The following is a 19,393-nucleotide window of genomic DNA, read 5'->3' as shown; positions in this document are numbered from 1 at the left end:
AATTAAAGAAAATATTAAAGAACATTCAAATCAATAAAGCAAAATTAATAGGATTTTCACATTTTAAAAGGGTGTTACACAGGGCTTAATTTGAGCCGGAACATGTGAACATGGGTGACACATGACTTGCCCGCTTGTTGTGCTAGTTGAGATTGCTGTTAGCCTCGATCGATTCACTCAGGGGAAAAATGTCAAAAAGACAGCAAAGTTAAATACGCTGGCCAGTCAGATCCCAAACCATGGTGGAGACCATGGTGGACACAGCAGTAGTATCGACATAATATCTCGTTATTTCGACATAATAAGGGGACATTCTAATCTGCAATAAGCCACATTAAGCGTTCTTATAATGGTTTTCTATGGGGGGAAATACTTAACGTGTAATTGCGTTCTGGGCTCATCTGATTTTTTTTTTTTTTTTTGTACATAGCATAGCCCACTTTGTTATGATTTTAGTATCATAATGATTAATAAATGCAAGCACAATTATCCGTGAACTTGATTTGAACAAATGCCTTTCAACTTGCGTGTGCAAAATTCAGAATTAAATGAATGTGCAGCAATTTGTACAAATAGAGAATCTGTAGGCCTACTGTACTGTTGTAGCCATTAAATAAGTGCATTTAGTTTCATATTTGTTAAAATATTATATATAAATATATGTTATTTTTTCCATTTATGTTGATTTATGAAAAGTGAACAGCACCAGTAAGATAGGATGCGCAATATGAGACATGGAGTGGTTCAGACATGATTTTGACCACTTTAAGTTTTGTTTTGTAGAAAACCTTTTTTTAAAGTGAATTTCGTTTTGTATAAATTGTATCTTAATTTTAATACATTTTTCATCAACCAATTGCCTGGATTTAATGAATAAGAAGCAAATATAACGGACAATATAATCATGGAGGCGCTCGCGTTGCACGTGAACTGGAGCGCATCTCATCCTAAATTAACGAAACTCAGTGTATGCCTCACACAGACATGAGAAATCAAATACACAAAGCTTGAAATGTCTTTAAACGAAATAATTCAAAATTCAAAAAAAAAAGAAAAAGGCTAGGCCTACTCTCTGATTATGTAATCCATTATGTGCATTTCTCTCTAGGTGCGTTAACTACGAATATGGCGATTGTCAACTTCATGTTTGCAGCAGACCGTCAGAAACACTAGTTTATTAATAAAAATCAATGCACGCGTCACCGGATTTACAAATGCACATCTTGCTTGTTGCACGCACACATATTATGTCGAAATAAGGAGATATTATGTTGATATAACATTATTATTAATAATATAGCCTACATCTTTTAGAATATTTGATTGTGCTGAATGCTGAATGTTGCGCTTGTTCAATTTAATAAAACTTTAATTGTGATCATTAAAATAATTGAATATTAAATATTTAGTGGCCAAGTTTTGCGCTGCTCCCCCTGTCAATGATCTAACACCCCCTCAGCACATGCGTTAAAAATTCTCTGGCGCCGCCCCTGCAGTAGGCAGTGTAATTTTTTTGTTTTACCTCCAACCCCCGTTTTGAGTCGCCGGATACGCCCGAAATGAATCCAGTTTGTTGATAAAAAAATTATATTTCTCATTTCCGTTTAGTTTAAGTTTTTCAACTAATAGTTATATTTTCCTTTATTTCAGGTTTATTTCGATTAGCATTTAAATGTTTTTAATAGTTTTAGTTTTACTTTACTAACCCTGCCTGGGCAAAACATCGACAGAACTGTCAATTTTCCAACTCTTTCAAGCCATGAATCTTTACAAATATTCACGAATTATTTAATGCCGGTCTGGGACACAATATTAGGCCAATCACACTCATCCAGGCCAATTAACCTACAGCTATTGTTGCAAGCATAATTTACATTTCTTTTAAGAATAATGACTCAAATGTGGGAAAGAAATAACTAGGCTGTGTTATTTTTATTTATTTATTTATTGTCATTTGCTGAGTTTGCTCCCCTTGCACCTTATGTTTTATCTTTTAAAATGACGGAAATTATTTAAAAATTCGTATTTTAAAAACGGCTTTACTCACTGAACTTCTATACCCACAAACGGTTGACTTTTTCCCCCAAGTCGTTTATTTCACTATGAACTGGACGATCGAAAGGGCAAAATATTTGAATCTTCATTTTACAAAAATATATTGGATATAACGAAATGTAATAATGCTATTTAATGAATATATAATCAATGTAATATGAATAAAACACGAATTTAATTAGCCTACAAAATCGGAACACTATTTAATTCTGGAAGGAGATAGTTTATAGACATACCAACAAACCTGCCACATTTTTTAGAAATAGCAAAAAATACATTCGTCTTATTTTTTTCAAATAGGCCTATTTAAAGGGGAACTTGGTAACCTTAAAACTGTCTAGAAATCATTTGGATGGTTAAACAACCTGTTCTGGTGATATTGGTGACTTTCCCCGCTCCCCCCAGCGTTCCCAGGCGGAAAACCAACCTTGCAACTTGCGCACTGCCGTCCCGGCAAAGTGAAATTGGAAGTCTCGTGAGAACCGAGAACGAGAAGAGAACGAGCGCGAAACACAAATTGCTTTACGGCAATTCGACATAAACACACACGCATGTATGATGTATTACCAGATGACCCACCTCGGTAGACATAGCTCCACACGATACAGTTGGCTTGCTCCGATCAAAACAAACGCACATGAGCAGCGGTAGAGAGGGGGAGGAGGCCGCCGCAAGTGAGTTTTTTACGACTGTGTTGTGAAATATACACCCCCCCAGACAGCTGTAGGGGGAGCTCGTGGGGAAAACATGCGACAACAAAAGGGAAAATCAGCGAAGAAGTGACTAGAGTTCGCTAGAGTTACAGAGTTCTCCTTTAAAACACAAATTCATAGGGCATTCTATGGGTTATAATATTTTGTGTTATTCAGCACTTAGATGGAAATGTGCCGAGTTAAGCCAATACGACCTGGATTATTTTCCTTGTTTAATAACTCCTGATATATGAGCATAAGAATTGGATTAAATGATCTGTGCTGAATTCGTCTGGTCTGACTCAGTTCATCATTGATTGGGAGAGAACAGTTCAAACTTACTGGCTGTGGAAATCAGCGGGCGTGTCTCATTATACTATAAGCAGAACGCCGTAAAATAGCGCGCGCTCTGTGCAACCAAAACGGCGTTTTTTACGGCGTCATATGGCGAGATGAACGGCGTAAAAAGCGGCGCTTTCCATGCACACTAAAACGCCGTCAAATACGGCGTCATTGACGTATTTCGCGCGTCTTTTACGGCGTTTGTAATTACAACGGCGTATTTTACGGCATCCAATACGGTTTAAAACGCCGTATTTTACGCCGTTTGGCTTTAAACGCGATTAATCTATGGCGTATTTCTGAGCCTCTTGGCTTGCCATACAGCGCTGCGCAAACCATACATGCAAATAAATGTACAATAAAGAAACCCCTCCTTCCTTACAAAAAATTGGTTCTCTGCTGAAATTTTGGAGTTTTTCCCTACAGAAGACAAAGAAGAATGACAAGATGAAATGCATACATTTCTTATGTTTATTATCTTTAATAGTGTTAGTAAAGAGTAGTGTTGTGTGTCGATACTTTGAAGAACTGCACATATGTATAGAGGCTACGGAAAGAGCTGTATAAAGCAGAAACTTCAATGACTTTCAATATCGTAGTCGTCTTGAGGAGCACGCCAACCTTCTGGTAATTATATATCGGACAGTTTACATGTTCAGGTAATGTATTTTATTACTGTAGTAAGTTTTGCATTCAGCCATCATTATTTTGTAGACTTTAAGCTTTTTATGTCTGAATTCCATAATTAAAACGATCATTTGTTAATTTTGAATAAAATGTTAAAACTAAAGATCGATTTTATGTTATTGATATTTTGTGATATTGATTTATAGGGTGAATTCAGTGTGATTTGGACACTTTTTGCCATTGAGAATAATTGGAAAAAGTGTCCCTCCCAATCAACCTGAATACACACACACACACACACACACACACACACACACACACACACACACACACACACACACACACACACACACACACACACACACACACACACACACACACACACACACACTATCTATCTATCTATCTATCTATCTATCTATCTATCTATCTATCTATCTATCTATATATATATATATATATATATATATATATATATATATTGTGTGTGTGTGTGTGTGTGTATTCAGGTTGATTGGGAGGGACACTTTTTCCAATTAATCTAAATAAAAAGCTTAAAGTCTACAAATGATGGCTGAATGCAAAACTTACTACAATAATAAAATACATTACCTGAACATGTAAACTGTCCGATATAATTACCAGAAGGTTGGCGTGCTCTTTTGGTTTGTTTGGCTTCCCATACAGCCCCTCCTTTCTGCCTCTCTTTCTCATATCACAGTCACCATTTACTTACGCGCACACACACACACTTTTACTTTATTTTTCTTGTAACAATGAAGAGGCAAAGCCGAATTATTTCTAATTAATTTTTGTTTAAGATTTGTCTCCCCGTTTCCTCTCCTGCCCCTCCTATTTGTCCATCGTTGCAACATTCTCAGTTGTTACTGACTGCTCTTTTTGACAACTGACTGCACTTCTGTCTTTTTCATGAATTTCTACCAACATATGACTGGTATGTTTGGGGTTGCTCCTCAAAACTACCACTACCACCAGTTTTTCCAGTGTCCAATTATCTACCTGTGCTGGTCTGATTTCTCCTCCCTGTCTGACTTCAAAGATTGTGTCACTCTCCCATTTCACTGACCTAATGCACAAACCCACCTTTATGTATACATTTCTCAGAATGGTTGCCACTTTCAATTCTCTAGGCAAATTCCTCCTTTCCTTCCTTTTCACATATGGAATCCATATTGGATCTATCTTTATTTCGATGGCTGTGAGCTGTGGGTTCAAAAGAACTGTTTTTGGAAGATTACATTTGTTCAAATGTGGTCTCAGGGCTTCAAGAGTTACCTGTTTTTTTTTTTTTTTATCACATCACGCCAATCCACCCAGGGCCACTTTCGTTCAACCTGGTTCAAATTTGTTATCCCTGTCAATTTTTTCAAAAGCTCATTCTTCCCTTGGTCTGTTAACTCCTGTCTCTGTCCTTCATTATCTGTGAACTCTTTTTCTAACCAGAAGTTATTCTTAATACCTTTGGTTAGTTTTAATGCCTCTTGAAAATCATTCTCATCTTTTCTTTCTTTCTGCAATAGTCTCCTCTGCCTCATAATTATCTCCCACTTTAGACAACATGTGTACTTTTCTTCAGGTGTCAAAAGGTCAAAAAAGTCTATCTCTGTCACTTCTCTCCCTCCTTATTTCATTATCTCAATACAAACGCTTTCAATCTGCTATAACGTACACTCATACACCCGGGATTTCATACACAGTCACACAGCCTCACACATACAGTCGCACTCAGAGCCACACACACACACACAAAGCCGCTCTCACCCGCAAAGCCGCTCTCCCACACGCCGTGCTGCTCTGACACACACACACACACACACACACACACACACACACACACACACACACACACACACACACACACACACACACACACACACACACACACACACACACACACACAGAGACACAAAGCCGCTTTTCCACACGCAGGGCTGCTCTGGCACACACACACCCACACACACAAACACTCACACACACAGTGTCGCTCTCACACACTTATTTTATTATTTTCCTATTTTTCTTGTAACGAATGAAAAGACAAAGTCAATCAATCAAACTTTTGACAATATGGGCTGTGTTTCCCCACTCGGATCACAACGCTTACAGTCCGGAAGATGGCCAAATAACCGACAAAGCCAATTTTGGGGAATATTCTTTGTTCTTTGATATCTTGATTTTTTTATTTTTCCTGTCATCAATTTTTATTTTATCATCCATTAAACATTTAATAACACTGTGTAAGAAAAAATGAAGTGGACGTCGAAGATCTCAAAAAATGAAGTTTATTACAGCATAGTAGTGGCAAGGTACACGAAGCACCTTGGGTTCACCGGCGTCAGAATGAACCCAGAACATCCAAATCTCAAACCTTTTATCCTGTTACAGTTTACAACTCTTAATGTAAATGAAGTTGCTCTTGTTGTAACAGCTGTGGTCTGTATGTTAATGAAGTATTGTCTGAGAAGATTCTCTTTGTCCCACACCCATTCCCATTCTACAATTGACTACCATTTGTTCAGGATGTGATCAACCCAAATGGTCAACTCTTAATGTAAATGAAATCAGAACAGCAAAAGGTTTAGGTGATAAAATCTATCTGAAGTGGATCTTCTGTTAAAACAGAACGGTCAAATGTTTAAGGTGACAAACTATTTGAAGTCCCTGTAATCAAGATGGTTGTCGGTTGCCCTCTGTGATACTATTTACATATTACTGAGATTGGATGTAATTGTCTCTATATGATAATTAAGCTCTTTTAAGTGAAGGAACATTTTGATATATATATATATATATTGGAGTGGAAGTTGTTGGGAACAGACCATCATTTCTTATAGACCCCCCTTTGATGCTCTAGGCCCAAAGTAGCATCACAACCACTCCCTTTTCATAGATAACACCTCCCGAAACCTGGTGGGCAGGTGCCCCAGTGGCGGTATAGCCCATGGCTTAGGTCGTTCCCATCTATGGCCATCAGAGAATCTTACCCGTCATAGGGTCAAACACCTCCTGCACACTGAGTTATGGCTTCACTTGAGCAGAATTATCATATTTTGTGTTAAGAAAGATTTTTTTTTTAAGAGGTAATCAAAAACCATCATATCCAATTGGAACATTCAATATTGATCATAGAATTATCTTCAATCTTACGTCTCAACATGGAACAAATAACATTATGCATTGGCAAATAATAAGAAAGATACATACAGCCGTTTTAAATGTGACATTCCAAATTAAACCAGAATAGGGCATATCTCAAAGTGTCCATCAAGCATTTGTTTTCTTTCTTCAAGGCCTTGTTGGGCTCTCACAATGTCTCAATCTTTCCTTTGCCTCAGTGATATTAGCATATTGTTTAGTTTTGATAACTCAAACTATCAACAATCAATAGACAATAAAATGTGCGTGTGTGTACTGTGCACGTGTGTGTTTGTGTCCATTTTCTCCGTGTGGACATCCTTTATCCACTTGTTTTCCCTCTGTGGAAAGACTGTTGTCCATAGTCTCAGAAATGGTTTGTTTCTGAAATCTCCTTTTCTTTCTCTTCTCATTGTCAATTCTTTTCCACTTGGACCATAAGTCCTTCTAGAAGAAGCAGTCACTGGTGTTGTTCGAGTCTGTGCCTCTTCATCAGTTCCATCCATCCCCTGGTGGGTTTCAGGGTTTTTAGGTCTTTTAGGCCTGCAGTTCATGATTTTGCAGGTCTGGAAATCTCTGTATTCTGTAATTTTTCATGAGAAAATCCCCTGGCTCCACTGGTTCTACAGTACTTCCTTCTCATCCTTCAAACGACCATGTCATGTTTCTACATGAGGTAACTCCTTTCAGGCAAACATCTTTATGCTTATATCTGAAATGATAATCAAAAAAGAAGTTGCCCCCCCTTTTCCCCACAATCATCTTTTCACATTCAAAACATTAAAGTGAAAGGTTTAATCAAATAAACATCAAACATCATTAATGTCATAAAATTTCACTTTACAATTGATGTTATTTAAACATTTATAAAAAATTATAACTACATATCAATGCTAAAAAAAAATCATAATGAATCAAAAATCATAAAGAATCAAAGAATCATAAAGAATCACCCCCCTTTTGATAGTAAACCTTTCTCTACAACGTGTTACTATCAAAAACTTATTCTAATTTGCATCAGCATTTGCTTGTGACTGAGCTACAGTCATGTTGCTGGTGCAGTGATATATTTGACAAGGTGTGAATGACTTCTTTATTTCCTTTCAACAGTGCCAACTGGGTTTCTAAATTGCCTATTTTCTTAAGCAAACAACGATAGTCCATCTTTCTTTTGTGTGAAAATTGACACTGTCTTGCCTTGTGCCCCATCATTCCACAAGCAAAACAAACAACCTCCTTATCTTCCTTTCTTATCTCTAAACAGTGCCTTGCAATGTGACCATCCTTTCCACATGCATGACAGACAAAGTTTTGAAGAGGTCTCTCACTGTCTTGACAATGTCTAGCAATGTGACCAGCTTTTCCACATGCATAGCAAAGAATAACACCTTCTGAATTTATTCTTGCAAATCTCCTCGGTCCCTGATAGAAACCATTAGGCAATGTAATAGAACATTCTCTCTCGCCAAAGGCAGCAACTGGATGTCTAGATTTGGCAGCTTTCATTTGACTATTTGCATGAACATTATTGTTGTAAAACTGTGTCATTTTAGCAATAATGTCATTATATTCAGATAGTGGTGTCACATGCATTGTCACAGCAGACCGGGTAAGTTTGTCACATTTGTTAATCAAGGCAGACTTGAAAGTGACATCATTCTTAGTGATGTCCGGATTGCCACTGAAAGTTTTAAACATCTCCAATAATCATTCTGAAAATGCTGCTGGATGCTCCCCTTTCCTCATGTGCATCTCAGATATTTTATCCCAATTAACTGACATCACACCTAAGTAGGGCTGGGCATCGTTCAGAATTTTTCGATCCGGTGCCAATTTCGATACCTCAGTTTCGATACCGATTCCTAACGATACTTTTTTCGATACCATATGTTTTAAAATTAATTTCAACATCAACAAAAATACATTAAACACAAAGCTTTTATTTTCCACCTTAATTGTGAATCAAAACAGTTATCAAAATAAAATAAAAAATCTGGTAAAACTACTCACTTAGCATGTCCACAAAACGTATATTTTTCTCTCCGTTTTGGCCTTCCGTCCACACGGAGACGGCGTTTTTATTAATGAAAATGAAGCTTTTTTGAAAACGCACTCCATAGTGGATACATTTGAAAACGCGGCAATACATGAGAGCAGTTGCGTTTTAGACCAAACATACGGTGACTGCGTGCGACCTGGACCGCATCAGTGAATGGTGAGATATTTTACTAAATAAAATTATCCTGTCAGACGAATTGCGCGATAACTTCATTATTTATTTTTCCATCTGAATCATATCAGTGATCTTTGGTGGGGATTAACACATGCGCAGTAAGGTGAATTAAGCGTTTTCAGGCGTTTCTCAAAAGTTTCTCATCCACACTGAAACGTCCGAAAACGCCTGAAAACGCTAGTGTGGACGGAGAGCGTTTATAAACGAAAACGCCGTTTTCAAATGTATCCGGATTAATGTAGACATAGCCTAACATTAATAAAATGACTGCCTGTCAGTCAGTCATCAGGGGAGAGAAAACACCATTGTGGCTGCTTGTTTAGTAAGAGGAAGTGTAACGTCAACAGCACCGCGACCGCTTTCTGCTCGCCATTAAATTAATATCATATCGCAGCAAACGCTGTCTGCGTGAAGTTTTAAAAAACTGTTACCACACTTGAGACCAACCGTGACTCTCTGTGACTTCAGCAAAACTGCAAACAGTTTAATCCGTCCGCACCTCTCCGTGTGTGTGTGGGTCGGAGCTCCGCTCTTTGTCAATATGCAGAGAGGACAGATAAGCTTGCGCTTACGCGCTCAGATGGAACCGAAATTTGGCACCGAAAGATAAAGAATTTTTCGATACTCATAGAATTGGAGTATTTTTTTCGATACCATAAAAGTATCGAAGTTCGGTACCCAGCCCTACACCTAAGACTTCAAGCAGTGCCTTTTTCCTCTCTGACTTATTAGCATTTCTGTCCTTTACTTTCTTAGTTAAGGCTCCAGACAAAGTCTCAGGCAAGCACATTCTTAACAAAACGCACGCATCACCATCTGTTCAATTGTAAACTTCAGCATATTCCTCCAAGTTTTTTAGAAAATCTAATGGATCTTGTTTGGCAGGATCAAATTTCCCAATATTCTTGATCACAGCATCTAGTTCAGTTGGATTAAATCCTCGGACTATGGTAGTGGTCATTGGTTCCTCCCTTCCTTCTCCAGCAGGCGTAGTCGTAGTAGAATGAACTGGTGCCATCGGAAATCTAACTCTACAGTCAGAGTATTGGCTACTGAATGACTGATAATCTTTTTCACAACCCACAGCACTGTCTTCCTGCAAATCTGGCATCTCTGGAACTGGGTTACACAACGTGACACCTAACAATGTCTTACCAGGGTTTTTCTCAGTTGTGCCATTCTTTATCATAAACTGACAAGTCGCCTTCGCTTCCTCCAAATTTTTAGACAATGTTTCCACAGATGATTTAAGCATACTATTGTTAGTTCTAAGAAGTGAAATCTCATTCTGCATCTTGATCTTTTCGTCTTTCCATATCGTTTCACTAGCCAGGTAATTTTTTGTAGAAATTACCCCAACACTGAGTCGCTCATTTTCAGCCTCTAACTCATCTACTCTTCTCCTAGTTACTTTGTATGAAGCAAAAAGTGCTTGAAGCGCATTAGATATTTTCCCATTTTTGTTCTTAAGGTCCCATGACATGAAATTTTCACTTTCTGAGGTTTTTTAACATTAATATGAGTTCCCCTAGCCTGTATATGGTCCCCAAGTTTCTAGAAATTTCAATCGGTGTAAATCGAGCTTTTGCTATCTTTCTCTGCCTTTGAGAAAATGGAGGCTCATACGCGCTGATCTTGAATCTCCTCCTTATGACGTCATAAGGAGGAAATGTTACCTCCCCTGTCTCTGCTTTGCCCGCCCAGAGAATATATTTTCCGCCCATGAGAAAATGCGCTAGGAAGTAGGAACGCTCACGCGCGATTTTAGTTTGTCCACGAGAAATATCATGGCTTTTGAGCGAGCGAAGCATAACAATTGCTCAATAATTGGATGTACAAATGAACACCGAAGGGTCAATACAGAGCTGGGCTTGCTGAACGTCTGAAACTAAAGTCTGGATCACTCTCTTCTCAGCTAACGTTACACACCTCGGACAAGTAAGTCAACTAATGATAAGTGTGTTGCTTTACTGTTTATGGTTACCTAGATTGTTACACGTAGAATGTGGCTGTAACATTAGCTATGCAGCTATGCAGTTTATGTGTGTGAATACACACACTGTAACGCGAGTGTTGTACACTTCTTTGTTATTTGGATAACCGTTTTCCTGTTGGTTATATGGCGCGCGCGATATCCGCATTTCAAGATCGCAGAGCTTGATGTAATTGTAATAAGATAAATTACAGACGTTACAGATCTCTCATGAGAAGGCAACAGTAGGTTAGCGTTAGCTACATGATAATAACTGTAAACCATCCGAATAAAGTATCGTATCCAGACATAATATTTTAAACTAACCATTCGGAAACGTCCTGCTGGAGCCGCTGAGTTGCAACTTCTTCATCCGTTGCTTCTCCATCTGGATCAGATTCTGTGTCAAACTGAAATGCTTGAACGACTGCGTGTCTTCGTGCCATTGCTATATATCCAACATAAACATGCACGCCACGGTACCGTTGCGCAAGATGGTCAAGGCCACACCCACCCTCCACCTTGCGCCGCCTTTCTCCTCCTCATTATCATTTAAGGCTACAGACACCGAAACGGCCTGTCTGAAGGAAGCTCATTCTGGGACTGGCTTGAAGTGGCTATAATTCTGCACCGAGGCTGAATTTTTGGAAAGAGATTTCAGATACAGTACTAGGGACCACTAAGGCCTATATTAAAGCCTACAAAAAGTAGCATGTCATGGGACCTTTAGGCATTTTGGGATCATTTTCAAACTTAGAGATAGCCCACTTGTACGGTTTATCAACAATATTCTCTATTCCGTCAAACATTCCCTGAGAACCGTGTTTAGCGATGTATTTAACAATAATTTCTTCCATTTTCAAAAGTCTTATCAAGCTTTAAAATATCTCGTGATCTAATAGTTATTCACAAAGTCTGATTTAAATGACTACACGTTATCTAGTTCCTTTAAGATATCTGTTAGTCTAATTATTCACAGCTCCAGTACTTCGGACACAAATGATCAAAATAGCCACACTACCTGAGGCTTCTAAACTTAACCACAGCCACAATCCATTGGTCCTTAAATTTCGTTAAGCAAAACAGTTAAGAAATGCAACACTGTCACAGTACGTCGGACAAAACCACACTATGTCTGGTTTCATGTTATATTCTTAAAACAACTTGGCCACAGTTCGTCAGGCTTAAACAATATAAAAAAAAATTAACACTGTCACAGTGCGTCGGACACAACCACACTACGTCGGGTTTTTATGTTATTTTCTTAAAACAGCTTGCTTTATCAGTACTTCGGGTTCAAACTATATTTATGAATTTTAAAACAATGCCACAGTACGTCGGGCAAAGCCACACTGCTTCGGGTTCTTTTGTTTTAAACTTCACAAAGTCACGGCACATCAGACTCACTAGTCTAGCCTATGCTATAACACACAATAGTTGTGAAATAATTCTGTGACCACACTGCGTCGGGTCTATTCAATTACTTTAGAATTTCCTCAGAATTATTACAACTTCACAATCGGTTTCAAGTACATTAGAAACATACACATTTGTTTCAGTTACTTTAGAAACAACCAATCTGAAATAACTCTGTCACCACACTACTTCGGGTTTATTCAATTACTTTAGAATCTTAACAGAATTATAAGAGACCAACACCAAATTTCAGTTACTTTAGAAACTTTACACTTAAGCACTTTGTTTCAATTACTTTAGAAACAACAATTCCAATACAAGTCTGTCACCACACTGCTTCGGGCTTATTCAGTTACGTTAGAATCTTAAACAAAAATTGTACGGAATAGGCTTAAAACTCCTCCTGCTAATACTGAATAAACCAAATTCGATCTCTTCTGTCCTTAATTTTTCTTTTCTAGATTTTTTTTAAACCGAGGAATTCCTTGACAAAAACAGCATAAATGAAAGAAAACAGCTTTTTCTTACCTTTTCCCTTTTTTGTTGGAAATCCGTCGACTGGGTCTGGCTCGCCAATGTAAGAAAAAATGAAGTGGACGTCGAAGATCTCAAAAAATGAAGTTTATTACAGCATAGTAGTGGCAAGGTACACGAAGCACCTTGGGTTCATCACCGGCGTCAGAATGAACCCAGAACATCCAAATCTCAAACCTTTTATCCTGTTACAGTTTACAACTCTTAATGTAAATGAAGTTGCTCTTGTTGTAACAGCTGTGGTCTGTATGTTAATGAAGTATTGTCTGAGAAGATTCTCTGTGTCCCACACCCATTCCCATTCTACAATTGACTACCATTTGTTCAGGATGTGATCAACCCAAATGGTCAACTCTTAATGTAAATGAAATCAGAACAGCAAAAGGTTTAGGTGATAAAATCTATCTGAAGTGGATCTTCTGTTAAAACAGAACGGTCAAATGTTTAAGGTGACAAACTATTTGAAGTCCCTGTAATCAAGATGGTTGTCGGTTGCCCTCTGTGATACTATTTACATATTACTGAGATTGAATGTAATTGTCTCTATATGATAATTAAGCTCTTTTAAGTGAAGGAACATTTTGATATATATAATATATTGGAGTGGAAGTTGTTGGGAACAGACCATAATTTCTTATAACTGATTCAAAAAATTATTTCTTATAAGGGTTTTAGTTCATATGCCGTCTGACTATTAAAGTTTTCTTAGCCTGACAAATCTCTTTTCACTGCGCAGCTTCAAGGCCACTCACACACATCTAACGACTTAGGGCAGACCTAATTAATTTGACACGTCTGCGTTTAATGCGCTTCTCGCGTACATAAAGAGACAAACAACAGACAAAGACACTTTACTTCTCAACAATCACACTCCTTGCATTCAGACAGACAGCAGACAAGACGAGCACTCTCTCCTGCATGCAGACAGACAAAACACTTAATGCATGCACAATTTTCTCAAGACCTGAAATCTACCCTCCTTTTACCTCCTTAATAATTTTAGGTTCTTTTTGGTGGGGTCTCTTATCTAAAGCCATGACCAATGAGACGCCTGCCAGGAGCCGCACAAAACAAATATAAGCAAAAACTGCTTACCTCTTTTTTATGGTGCACCTTTGTTTTGTGAGGCCTCCGCCAGCACGCCCTCCCCAGTCACCTCTTGTCTTGACCCCTTTTCCACTCCTGGCTCGGGCTTCGCCAATTATGTTGTGGCAAATTCATAGTTCCTTCTTGGCTCAGGTCTCAAAGAAGTTTCTCAGAGTCGAGGTTCCAGGTCAGAAGAATTAACTTATTGTACAAACAATAAAGGAGAAGCCGGCTGGCCATCCGGACATCCAAAGTTACATTGGCCAGTGTTCATGTCTTATACTTTTTTCATATCATCAAGTCTCCAATACTCTCAAATCTATCTCTTCCCCTCTGTCACGCCTGGTGACCTTGACACAATTAGCTCTATTGGTCAAACATCTCAAAACCTTACATAATGGTGTCCTGTTTCATACAGTATTTTGACACCTTGCATTTCTTATGCATACTGGGTATTTTTCCATTCTCTCATCCTTTCCAGACCTATTTTTTCATGCTTGTAATTTTTCATTGCATCATACTTAGACATGAATCAAGGGAAAATTCTTCAACAATATTAGCATAGACGCCATTCTTCTTATGATGTAACGAGTACATCAGGATTTATGGGAAGTGTTCCCGGTTCCGGCTGACCTAATCTATGCAGCCTAACATTGAATTATAAAAGTCTATAATGTGTTAGGTGTATGCTAGGTCAAAGAGATGTGTTTTTAGTCTAGCTTTGAACTGACAGAGTGTGTCTGCTTCCCGGACAATGTTAGGAAGACTGTTCCAAAGTTTTGGTGCTACATAGGAAAAGGATCTACCGCCAGCAGTTGATTTTGATATTCTAGGTATTATCAACTGGTCGGAATTTTGAGATCGCAATAGACGTGAAGGACTATAATGCGTTAAGAGCTCGCTCAAGTACTGCAGAGCTAAATCATTTAGTGCTTTGTAAGTAATCAGCAATATTTAAAAATGTATACGATGTTCAATAGGGAGCCATTGCAGTGTTGACAGAACAGGGCTAATATGGTCATACTTCCTGGTTCTGGTAAGAACTCGAGCTGCTGCCTTTTGGACCAGCTGTAATTTGTTTATTAAGCGTGCAGGGCAACCACCCATAATAGCATTACAATAATCTAGCCTTGATGTCATGAACGCATGGACTAATTGTTCTGCATTTGTCAATGAGAGCATATGACGTAATTTAGATATATTTTTAAGATGGGGGCAGTCATGGCCTAGTGGTTAGGGAGTTGAACTGGTAACCCAAAGGTTGCTGGTTCGATTCCAGAACCGGTGGGAAATGATTGAGGTGCCCTTGAGCAAGGCACCTAACCCCTAATCGCTCCCCGGGCGCCACACAAAGGCTGCCCGCTGCTCTGGGTGTGTGTATCCATGTTTGCAGTGTGTGTGTGTTAACTACTCACTACTCTGCTCCTAATGTGTGTGCATTAACTTGGATGGGTTAAATGCAGAGGTCAAATTCCAAGTATGGGTTACCATACTTGGCCGTCACTTTCACTTTCACTAAAAGATGGAAAAATGTGGTTTTACAGATACTTGACACGTGACTTTCAAATGAAAGATTGGTATCAAAGAGCACACCCAGGTTTCTAACCGACGACGAAGACTTGACAGAGCAGCCATCAAGTGTAAGACAGTATTCTAGATTATTACGTGAGGACGTTTTTTGTCCAATAATTAGAATCTTTGTTTTTTCAGAATTAAGTAGTAGGAAATTACTAGTCATCCAATTTTTTATATCACCTATACATTCAGTTAATTTTGTGAATTTGTACGTTTCGTCAGGGCGTGAAGAAATATAGAGCTGAGTATCATCAGCATAACAGTGAAAACTAATTCCATGCTTCCTAATGATATCTCCCCAGGGTAGCCAGCCCGATCTCATCCCAAGGCGTCATATACTGACGCTTTTGACATTTCGTCTACATCCAACGCATATGGCACCCCTTAGCGTCAATAAGAGACGCAGATAGATATGGGCCAGAAGGCGCCTCCTAGCGGTCTAACCCTAACCCTACCCCAGACCTAAACCTACCCATAACCGAACAAAGCTCTGTGCGTGTCATATTGACGCCAAAGGGTGCCATGTGCGTTGGATGTAGACGAAATGTCAAAAGCGTCAGTATATGACGCCCTAGGATGAGAATATCAGGAAAAAAATTATAACTATGCAACCGTTTGATTAAACCGCTTGTTAAAAAAACGCAACTTGATAAAGGGAGTGGGTGTTGTGGTACAACAAGGCTCAGTACTAGGATTGTTGCTTTTCACTCTGTACATGCTACCCTGGGGAGAACTTGTGATCGATGAGACATCTCTTCATTTACTGCTACAAACTGATAACGGTCAGATAAGTATGATTTAAACCATGCTAATGCAATTCCACTAATGCCAACATAATTTTCGAGTCTATTTAAAAGAATGTCGAGTAACACTAATAGAGAGATACAACCACGATCGGATGATAAGAGCAAATCATTTGTAACTCTAATGAGAGCAGTCTCAGTACTATGGTACGGTCTAAATCCTGACTGAAAATCCTCACAGATATAATTTCTTTCTAAAAAGGAACATAGTTGTGAGGATACTGCCTTTTCTAGTATCTTTGACAGAAAAGGTAGATTCGAGATCAGCCTGTAATTGACTAATTCTGTACGATCAAGTTGCGTTTTTTTAACAAGCGGTTTAATCAAACGGATGCATAGTTATAATTTTATTCCTGATATTATCAATCTTGTAAGTGAAATAGTTCATAAAGTCATTACTGATGTGCTGCTTGGAAACTTCTGGGCTTGAAGCTTTATTTTTTGCTAGTTTAGCCACTGTTTCAAATAAATACCTAGGGTTTTGTTTATTTTCTTCTAATAGGGTTGAAAAATAAGCAGATCTAGCAGCTTTTAAAGGTCCCATGACATGAAAATTTCACTTTATGAGGTTTTTTAACCTTAATAAGAGTTTCCCTAGCCTGCCTATGGTCCCCCAATGGCTAGACATTTTGATAGGTGTAAACCAAGCCCTGGGTATTTTTGAGAAAATGAAAGCTCAGACGGGCGAATCTAGAATCTTCCCTTTATGTCGTCATAAGGGGAAAGGTCACCTCCCCTTTCTCTTCTTTGCCCGCAAAGAAAATTTGGCCCACCCATGAGAAAATTGGTTGCTCCAATAATGTAGTGTGTATATATATATATTCAATGGCATTGTGCAGGTTTATGTGAATGTATCATAACATTAGGATGTTTATAATTATGACCATAGACGCTTGTGAAAAATATGTACAGTAAATACTGTAAATGTATTATACCTTATGGGATCAGTCCCCTTCCGTCCAAAATTAAACACACAAAAAATGTATTCAATTCAAATATATATATATATAGACTAATTAATGTCATTTTATTAATAGATTGATGTGCCAAGAGTGACAGAGTCTTCACGTAGACTGAGTTAAGCAAGAGTCTTGTGACAAAAATTATAATAGGACATTATAGCAATAAAAAAAATCATAGTACTTGGATACTTAAGTACATTTGAAGGCAAATACTTTTGTACTTTTACTCAAGTGAATGTTTAAAGGCAGCACTTCTACTTTTACTTGAGTAATATTTTACCTTGAGTATCTTTACTTTAACTCAAGTACATGGTATGTGTACTTCGTCCACCACTGGAGTTCTCATGAGAAGCGAACAGGTCAACCTCCGCCCGGACAAACTCTCTCCATATAAGCTCAACCACTTCAGGGTGGAGCCGCCATTCCCCGGGCCTCAGCCCCTGCCTCGACATGTCTGCTCCCAAATTATTAACCCCAGGAATATAAATAGATCTAACAGAGAGAAATTTATCCTGGGACCAAAGAAGAATCTGATACGCCAGTCTACAAAGAGGGCGTGATCTCAAACCTCCTTGGCGGTTGATATAAGAGACCACCGACATATTGTCTGTCCTAACAAGAACATGATGGCCACTGAGGTCCACAAGGAAGTGCCTCAGGGCAAAAAATACAGCCAACATTTCCAAGCGATTAATATGCCATGAGAGATGATGGTCCTTCCAGGTACCTCGGGTGTAACGGCCCTCCATAACCGCACCCCAGCCCGTGAGGGACGCATCCGTAGTCAAAGTCTTCCTCTGACATAGTGCTCCCAGAACCGGGCCTTGAGACAGGAACCATGGTTTCTTCCACATGACGAGAGAACGAAGGCATCTGCGCGTAACTCTGATCATGCGAAAGGGGTTTCCCAGAGGAAAAAAAACCTTGGTCCTGAGCCACCACTGCAAGGTCCTCATATGGAGCAGACCAAAAGGTACTACTGTGGAAGCTGCAGCCATAAGACCCAAAACTCTTTGAAAATGTTTGACAGTGATGGCCTGGCCTAACCTAATACTCTTCATTGTGTTTAAGATAATATTTATACGAGCAGGAGACAATTGTGCCCGCATCGTGACTAAGTTCCACTCTACTCCCAGGAACGTAGTCCTCTGAAGAGGAGTTAAGGAACTTTTCTTCACATTGAGTCTCAACCAAGGTTATTTTCGTAAACGAAAACTGAAACTAAGACTAAAACTATTGGTCAAAAAACATTTTCGTAAACTGAAATACAATCAAAATTTCATAATAAATGAAAAACTAAAACTAAACGAAACTAACAACAGTTACTGAAAAACTAACTGAAATAAAATAATAATTAGCAAAAATAAATAATCGTTTTCGTATTTAATAAGCTCTTTACTTTGGTGGAAAGTCTGACCTGTGGCTGTTTAGGGAAATGCCTGTATATTGCGCTTCATACGCGTTAAGTTGCTGAGGCGATTAACCGCTGTCCTGTGACGTGCTCAATGAAGGACCAGCGAACACATCGCTAGTCCAAAGCGGCTGTTCATAAAGGATGCGTCTGTGGCAGTGGAATGGGAAATAATAACTCAAGGTAATGAGACGTAAGTTGATCTTCTTTTAACTTGAGCGCAGCGTTTTTAGAATGTCCTTTCATTTGCAAAACGCGGGTGCCACAGCAAAACAAGTCCGTCAAGCACAAACATACCCGTACGCCGCTATGTAAGCCTACTGTATGTTTGAGATGTCATGCTTTCATGAAAGGTTGACAGGCTGCAAGGTGCTGTTGTTATCTTTGTTTTTACAAAAGATTTTCTGCTAATAATATTATCCATGTGGAGATGTCCCGGGACACTACACACACACACTCACACTCACACTCTCTCTGGTCCACTATCTTTGTTGCGACTCTCCATAGACGTAATGGTTTTTATACTGTA

At 38.7% G+C, this 19,393-nt stretch overlaps 1 protein-coding gene and 1 long non-coding RNA gene across 2 annotated transcripts in view; one reads left to right on the top strand and one right to left on the bottom strand.

Moving 5' to 3' along the window:
• Positions 1-19,393, top strand: part of LOC309511858 (uncharacterized protein) — a 158,917-nt gene that overhangs the window by 112,750 nt on the left and 26,774 nt on the right. The gene's annotated exons all lie outside the window — the stretch shown is intronic.
• Positions 12,326-19,393, bottom strand: part of LOC309512811 — a 115,630-nt gene continuing 108,562 nt past the window's right edge. Inside the window, exon 2 of the long non-coding RNA XR_014211195.1 lies at positions 12,326-14,013. This is a non-coding gene — a long non-coding RNA (uncharacterized lncRNA). The remainder of the gene's footprint in view (positions 14,014-19,393) is intronic.

This window comes from Leuciscus leuciscus (assembly GCF_965113295.1).
Source record: "Leuciscus leuciscus genome assembly, chromosome: 1".
Taxonomy (NCBI): domain Eukaryota; kingdom Metazoa; phylum Chordata; class Actinopteri; order Cypriniformes; family Leuciscidae; genus Leuciscus; species Leuciscus leuciscus.
Note: the sequence above shows the minus strand (reverse complement) of the source record. Positions and strands in the feature narration are given on the sequence as shown.